This window comes from Oncorhynchus clarkii, chromosome 25 (assembly GCF_045791955.1).
Source record: "Oncorhynchus clarkii lewisi isolate Uvic-CL-2024 chromosome 25, UVic_Ocla_1.0, whole genome shotgun sequence".
Taxonomy (NCBI): Eukaryota; Metazoa; Chordata; class Actinopteri; order Salmoniformes; family Salmonidae; genus Oncorhynchus; species Oncorhynchus clarkii.
In genome coordinates, this window is record NC_092171.1 from 22,955,919 (window position 1) to 22,965,059 (window position 9,141).

Consider the following 9,141-nt stretch of genomic DNA (forward strand, 5'->3'; position numbering starts at 1 on the left):
CTAGCTGGCTAGCTAATTCACACACAAAAAAGTACTTGGCTTTGCAAGTTTTCCCACTACTAGTACTCCTTCTGCGAATCAACTTGTTTACTGTAAAATTGAAGGGAGGAAAATCCTTGTTCTAGTTTCCAACAGACGTTAAAAGGTATGTCATAAATAATGAGAAGATGCATTTGGAGTAATTATTGCATGGTGAGGCACGTCGTTGGCTGTGTAATCAGTAGTGTGCTGTATCCATGACTACCCATCGAATCAATCACCAAAGCAATGATCACTGATAGATAAAACATGCTAGCTACCAGTAATGAAACAAATCTATAGCTTGGTTTAACACAACTAGCATGAGGCAGCATGTCTAGCTAGTTAGTTTACTAATGTGCCCAGCCATATTACATCCAAGGCCATCCCAGGGTATGCTGCATAATCAATAGAAGCCATAATTTATGACACTGGGTCATTGCAAAGTAATTTATAGAGTTGTAGAACACCATTAAATACCTCTTAAATTATGGTAGATGTCTGTAAAACATTGTATAGGCAACTACTTATGTTCTGTAAGAATACCACAAAATATAGTCTACTATAATTATATGCATCAAACTCAAAAGGCTGTACATTTATTAAATGCCTGTTAACATAGTGAAACATATAGAACATATCGAACCCATGAAAGTAGAGCATTTGATCACAACCTGGAAGAGCACATTGTGCATGCATCCCCTCAATAGGAAAATGGTCTAAAAAAGAAAGACATACACCATGTGCAGCATTAGAGCAGAGCTTCAAAAGATCAATCAGGTTTAAGAGGGCAGCAACTGAAAATGTTTCATAGGACAAAGTGTGGGTCATCATCCTTTTGTTTCATAGGACAGGATAAAGTCTGTGTCTTTATTCTATGTTTCATAGGACAGGATAAAGTCTGGGTCTTTATTTTATAATATTTTCTCCGTTATTGGGGGATGTTGCTAATCATGTTGCTAAGAATGCTGTTCATCGACTGCAGCTAAGCATTTACCATAACACCCTCCAACTCAATCATCAAGTTTGAAGACGACACTACAGTGTTAGGCTTGATTACCAACAACGACGAGACGGCCTACAGGGAGGAGGTGAGGGCCCTTGGAGTGTGGTGTCGGGAAAATAACCTCACACTCAATGTCAACAAAACAAAGGAGATGATCGTGGACTTCAGGAAACAGCAGAGGGAGCAGCCCTCAATCCACATTGACGGGACAATAGTGGTGAAGGTGAAAAGTTTTAAGTTCCTCGGCGTACACATCATGGACAAACTGAAATGGTCCACCCACACGGACAGCGTGGTGAAGAAGGCGAAGCAGCGCCTCTTCAACCTCAGGAGGCTGAAGAAATTCTGCTTGTCACCAAAAATACTCACAAACTTTTACAGATGCACAATCAAGAGCTTCCTGTCGGGCTGTATCCCCGCCTGGTACGGCAACTGCTCCGCCCTCAACCGTAAGGCTCTCCAGAGGGTAGTGAGGTCTGCACAACGCATCACCGGGGGCAAACTATCTGCCCTCCAGGACAACTACACCACCCGATGTCACAGGAAGGCCAAAAAAATCATCAAGGACAACAACCACCCGAGCCACTGCCTGTTCACCCCGCTATCATCCAGAAGGCGAGGTCAGTACAGGTGCATCAAAACGGGGACCGAGAGACTGAAAAACAGCTTCTATCTAAAGGCCATCAGACTGTTAAACAGCCATCACTAATATTGAGTGGCTGCTGCGAACATACTGACTCATCTCTAGCCACTTTAATAATGAAAAGATTGATGTAATAAATGTATCACTAGCCACTTTAAACAATGCCACTTTATATCATGTTTACATACCCTACATTACTCATCTCATATGTATATACTGCACTCTATACCATCTACTGTATCTTGCCAATATCGTTCGGCCATCGCTCATTCATATATTTTTATGTACATATTCTTATTAATTCCTTTACACTTGTGTGTATAAGATAGTTGTTGTGAAATTGTTAGGTTAGATTACTTGTTAGATATTACTGCATGGTCGGAACTAGAAGCACAAGCATTTTGCTACACTCGCATTAACATCTGCTAACCATGTGTATGTGACAAATAATGATTTGGTTTGAAGTCCATATACACTACTAGTCCATATACACTACTAACTATAGCAGGACACGATCAGTAAGAATGTAAGGTCCTCATTTGGGTACTGGTCACAGGAGTAGCAAGAAAGGCTGCCTTTCTTATGACTTCTGGAGTCTGTCACACTCCTCTTACACATACAGAGAGAAAAACAACGGGGCTGCTGTTTAAATTAACTGTAGAGTATTCTTTTTTTTTAAATCAGGCTGAATAACAGGGGTAGAGGACATAACCATAAACTATTATCTACAAACTACAATGTACAACCACAGATGTTATACAACCATTACACTACTAAATGAACTATAAAACAGGAGACCTTTAGCATAGACCAACATCCAGCTGAATTCAATCAAATCTGAGATTAAACCTTACACACTTTTGTAATTACTCAGGAGGAAGATGTGGCTGAGAAACATCAGGCGTAGGGACATCAGTCTGCAGAAGTCCTTTGAGGACGTGAAGAAAGGGGGTTACGCTGTGTGCGAGGAGCACTTTGAAGAGTGTTTTATTTAGATTATTGACTATCTTTGTCAATAAAAATAAATTTCAGTCATATGATACTTTTCTGGTAAAAATTTATTTCAACAGGGTCCACGGAAGACACTGTCCTCTGAGGCAGAACCTACCAGAATAAATTGCATGAATCCACCCCCTCAATCTGAAACAGATGCATGGTGTAGTAGAAAAAGAAGTGGGTCAATCACAAAGTTTGTAGCAATTAAAGATGCATCGACATTGTTTTATATCAACAGGTTTAAAGTCTTCAATTGGCTATTTTTGAAGGAGAGGACAGGGAAGCAGATGTAGGAGTTTTAGGTGAGAAAGACAGAGAGAACAAGAGGGTGAAGGAGAGGTGCACATTGAGGAGTGCCCCTATCCTTCACTCTAGACCCAGCTCCAACTGAGGAAGCAGCAGATGCTGAATTTAGTTCAGGTGGTCTGCAGGAGGTGGTCTGTCAGGTGACAGAGGTGGCAGGAGGCTTCCTCACAGGCATACAAGAGGAGGCTCATGAGACAGAGGTGGCGGAAAGAGTCGTCCTCGCGAGCATACAGGAAGCTCAAGTGACAAAGGAAGCAGCATGTAGCAGGTGTCATGCAGGAAGAGGCTGTGCCTGTATTTAGTTTTCATGCTAGTGAGGGCCGAGAATCCACTCTCACATAGGTGCGTGGTTGCAAACGGCATCAGTGTCGTAAAAGCTCGATTTTCCAAGGCAGGATACTCTAAGCGTATCCCAATCCAGAAATCTGTTGGTGGTTTCTGATTAAATTCAATTTTCACAGAACCGCTCGTTGCAATTTCGATGAGGCTCTCTTGTTCAGATATCGGTAAGTGGACTGAAGTCAGGGCATGAAAGGGATAACGAATCCTGTTGTTTGTGTCATCCATTTCGGGAAAATACCTGCGTAATTGCGCACCCAACTACACGAGGGTTCAGGGGCCTTGCTTTAACAAAGTTAACCATTTTCTCTGTTGTGTCCAAAACATCTTTCAAGCTGTCAGGCATTCCCTAGGCAGCAAGAGCGTCTCGGTGGATGCTGCAGTGTACCCAAGTGGCTTCGGGAGCAACTGCTTGCGCGAGCGTTACCACTCCACTATGTCTCCCTGTCATGGCTTTTGCGCCATCAGTACAGATACCAACATGAGCAGCAGCAATGTTTGGCGACATAAGGACCGTTAGTGGAATTGCTGCGAGAGAGTAACGGTTAATGTGATTGGATGTCAATTATTTGACTAGGCTACCTGTATTTGACATTGTGTCATTATTTTGCTGAACACTAGATGGTTGGAAAATATAAATGGACTGTTTGAAAATGTGAAGAAAAAAAATATATATATATATATATATATATCTTTCTATTTAAAAAAAATGGAAATATATATATATTTTTTTTCTTCACATTTTCAAACAGTCCATTTCAATTTTCCAACCATCTAGTGTCCAGCAAAAAAACAACACAATGTCAAATACAGTTTGGGAACCACTTTTCTAAACAACCTGAAAAGTTGATGAAGCGCTCTCCCCCTCTCTCTCCCAATGTGATAATGTTTTTCTTTCATAAAATGAATTTGCTATCAGCGTTGCTAGCTTCATTAAAAATTATTAATCTGATGGATTTTGGATATCCTTGGTCTTATTTGTTTGTCCGTGGCCTATACATGAGGTCAACTTTACCATATTATCCTGGAGGCACACTCCCTATACAGTCCCTTACTTTGCATGAATGATATCTCTCAACTTTAAACAATGTGAAATTCTAATGGAAAATCATGTTTATTTTTTTTCCTATTCTGTGGCTGCATGAAATAGCAAACAACGTGAATTTAGCGATTATATTTGTTTACTTCATCTTTGTGGCTCCCTGATGAAACAGTAACATCCATTACAAAACCAATAAACTACAGGAAATATGGTTGTTTAATGTGAGAGGCTCAGCGATTTTAGGATTTTGGAAGTGGACTACCACAGTATGAGTCATAATACCCATAAAAACGTTTTTTATTTCACCTTTATTTAACCAGGTAGGCTAGTTGAGAACAAGTTCTCATTTACAACTGCGACCTGGCCAAGATAAAGCATAGCAGTGTGAACAGACAACAACACAGAGTTACACATGGAGTAAACAATAAACAAGTCAATAACACAGTAGAAAAAAAAGAAAGAGTCTATATACATTGTGTGCAAAAGGCATGAGGAGGTAGGCGAAAAATTACAATTTAGCGATTAACACTGGAGTGATAAATGATCAGATGGTCATGTGCAGGTAGAGATACTGGTGTGCAAAAGAGCAGAAAAGTAAATAAATAAAAACAGTATGGGGATGAGGTAGGTAAAGTGGGTGGGCTATTTACTGCTGCTCAGATAGCAGATGTTTAAAGTTGGTGAGGGAGATAAAAGTCTCCAACTTCAGCGATTTTTGCAATTCGTTCCAGTCACATTTGGGTCCAGTGTTTTCCTGGGACCCAAATTAACTTTCTTCTGTCGATTCTTGTTTTTTTTAATGTTACAATTCCAACCCTCCTCCTTTATCCGGGCTTGGGACAAGCAAAAGTGACTCAAAACTGGCGATCAAACAGAGAAATGCTTCCAATCGTTTTTCCACCATTCCTCTTGGGCAGGGGTTCTTAAACTTTTTCAGCCTAGGACCCAAATTACGTTAGCTATTAGCTGTGTACAAGGCCAGGGAATTGTTTGAAAGAGAAACTCACTTATACTACTATGAGATAGTACTCCCTTATTTCTGCGTATTATTGCCTTTTATAAAATGATAACAATGCCTTGCTAGCTGGCTTACTTTTCCAGTGTCAAAGCACTGTTTCCTGAAGTATTCCCTGTGTATATGTCATGCTGTGGGTGTTTGGTCAGGACGTGTCGTTATATGAATTTGTTCATTTTGATTGGCTCATTACTAAGCACTTCCCCGCACAAAACACATTGAGGGAGCTCCTCGTTAATTCTCAAAGTTTGTATGAAAGAGAGAAACTCATTGGTGTATTGGCTTTCTATGACGATTGATCTCAGTCAGAACTTGTTGCGAGCATGGGTCCATTTGGCGAGTGGGAATGACAAGTCAGTGGCTTACAGACACTGTTTCCAACTCCTCAGTAAGGAAAGTAGCTATTGGTTGTCCTAAAAGTCGCTAAATGACGCCATAACCTAATTTGTATAATAGGATGTTCATGTAATTGTGATGGACGCTGTATAACGTCGTGGGAGAGTCAAAAAGTGAGTAAAAAACACCCTAAATATGTTTAGAACTACAAATTAACTTTCTTCTGTCGATTCTTGTTTTTGTTTATGTCACAATTCCAACCCTCTTCCTTTATCCGGGCTTGGGACCGGCAAAAGTGGCCCAAAAGAGACACTCTGGCAGAGTTACTTAGTTTTTTTTTTTTTACATTTACATCCCGCCCTGAATGTAAGCCAGGGTGGGATCAGCCAGCAGCGGCATCCTCGATTAATTTGCAGTCTGGACGGGAGGGATGAACATCTTCTGCTCTGACTGCAGCTGGTAGGGACTGCTGCGGAGGACTGGGCCACCTGTGAGTGCGTTGGGACGGGGGTGTGGCCCATGGCAGCACCCGCTGATCGTTGAGAAGAGTAAGAACGATACGTGCTTTCACGTCAGTCTCTAAAAGTCTCCAAGAACACCAGAAAAAGTCGCTAGATTTGTCGCTAGTCGCTTTAAAAAAAAATGTGTCTCTAGAGGGGTCTGAATACTCGCTAAATATAGCGACAAAGTCGCTTTGTTGGCAACACTGCACAGCGCATCATCTGCTGTTGAACGACAGCACTGCAGCGTGTGTAGCGGAATTATCTTCAAGAAAACTCCAGAGAAAAAGATCTGGTAAACCGCGAAGCAAACAGGCATCTATCTCCCTCTCACGCAGCTGCCAACCTGAGCAGAGAGCGAACTGAACAGATACCGCAGTTGCACTTGGCCAAATCAATTCATTAATTAATTATACATTTACTCTGACACGTCGCGACCCACCATTAACAGGTTCGCGACCCAAACCCATACTTTAAGAAAGGCTGCTCTAGGACAAGGTGTCTTTATGATGCAAGATGATTTGTACAATCATCGAGTTTCTAAACCCAGAGGTGCAACATCGGAAGACTTCCCGGAACGCTTGCGAAACTGACCAAACAGATCAGCCTGGGGTTAAGGGTTTGAAAAGTCAATGAGAGAAGTGAACAATTCTTCCATAATTGTTAATTTTATCAATCTAATCGCACAACCTAGATTCGAGCCTTAAGTCGTTGAAATTGTTATCACTCCAAACTTATGAGAGTGACAAATTGACACGTTTTCATTTTCGTCAAAAACAATTTTATATGAGGACATGCACAGTTCGGCGCGAGTCGACCGTTAGACCTGATGACGTGTTATCTAACCAACATTGCCATGACATTGCCTACAAGTTTGATCGGGGATGTCTATAGGAGAAGCCGTTTGGACTGCCAGATGGCGAAGCGTGATTCATCACTCCAGAGAACGCGTTTCCACCTCTCCAGTGTCCAATGGTGGCAAGAAATTTAACAAACTGACTTGTTGGAAAGGTCGCATCCTATGAAGCACTTGAATGTCACTGAGCTCTTCAGTATGGGCCATTCAACTACCAATGTTTGTCTATGGAGATTGCATGGCAGTCTGCTCGATTTTATACACCTGACAGCAACAGTTGTGGCTGAAATAGCCACTAATTTGAAGGGGTGTCCCCTTGACTTATTCCCCATTTTGTTGTGTTACAGCCTGAATTCAAAATAGATTAAATATATATTTTTCTCACCCATCTACAAACAATACCCCATTATGGCAAAGTGAAAACACGTTTTTAGACATTTTTGGAAACTTATTGAAAATTAAATACAGAAATATCTAATTTACATACAGTACCAAGGGTTTTTCTTTTACTAATACTCTTGGCTTTCTCTCAACCAGCTTCACCTGGAATGCTTTTCCAACACTCTTGGAGGAATATGCTGAGCACTTGTTGGCTGCTTTTCCTTCACTCTGCGGTCTCATCCCAAACCGTCTCAATTGGGTTGAGGTCAGGTGATTGTGGAGGCCAGGTCTTCTGATGAAGCACTCCATCGCTCTCTTTCTTGGTCAAATAGCCCTTACACAGCCTGGAGGTGTGTTTTGGGTCATTGTCCTGTTGAAAAACAAATTATAGTCCCATTAAGCGCAAACCAGATGGGATGGCGTATCGCTGTAGCCATGCTGGTTAAGTGTGCCTTGAATTCTAAATACATCACTGACAGTGTCACCAGCACACCTCTTACCATCACACCTCTTACTCCATGTTTCATGGTGGGAACCACACATGCGGAAATCATCCGTTCACCAATTCCACGTCTTACAAAGACACGGCGGTTGGAACCAAACATCTCAAGTTTGGACTCATCAGATCAAAGGACAGATTTCCACCGGTCTAATGTCCATTGCTCGTGTTTCTTGACCCAAGCAAGTCTCTTCTTATTATTGGTGTCCTTTAGTAGTGATTTCTTTGCAGCAATTCGACCACGAAGGCCTGATTCACACAGTCTCCTCTGCACAGTGGATGTTGAGATGTGTATGTTACTTGAACTCTGTGAAGCATTTATTTGGGCTGCAATTTCTGAGGCTGGTACCTCTAATGAACTTATCCTCTGCAGGAGAGTTAACTCTGAGTCGTCCTTTCCTGTGGCGGTCCTCATGAGAGCCAGTTTCATCATAGCTCTTGATGGTTTCATCATTGTGCTTGATGGTTTTTGCGAGTGCACTTGAAGAAACTTTAAAAGTTCTTAATTTTCCAGATTGACTGACCTTCATGACTTAACGTAATGATGGAATGTCGTTTTTCTTTGCTTTATTTGAGCTGTTCTTGCCATAATATGGACTTGGTCTTTCACCAAATAGGGCTATCTTGTCACAACACAGCTAATTGGCTCAAACGCATTAAGAAGGAAAGAATTTCCACAATTTAACTGTAAACAAGGCACACCTGTTAATTGAAAGGCATTCCAGGTTACTATCTCATAAAGCAGGTTGAGATAATGCCAAGAGTGTGCAAAGTTGTTATATGGAATGATGTAGTAACCAAAAAAGTGTTAAACAAATCAAAATATAATCTATATTTGAGCTTCTTCAAAGTAGCCACCACTTTATTTGCCTTGATGTGTTTTTTCATAGTTTTGATGTCTTCACTATTTTTCTGCAATGTAGAAAATAGTAAAAAATAAAGAAAAACCCTTGGATTAGTAGGTGTGTCCAAACTTTTGACTGGTACTGTAAGTATTCACACCCTTGAGTCAATACTTTGTAGAAGCCCCTTTGGCAGTGATTACAGCTGTGAGTCTTTCTTGGTTAGTCTAAGAGCTTTCACACCTGGATTGTGCAACATTTACCCATTAATTATTTTTCAAATTCTTCAAGCTCTGTCAAACTGTTTGTTGATCATTGCTAGACAATAATTTTCAGGTCTTGCCATAGAGTTTCAATTCAAA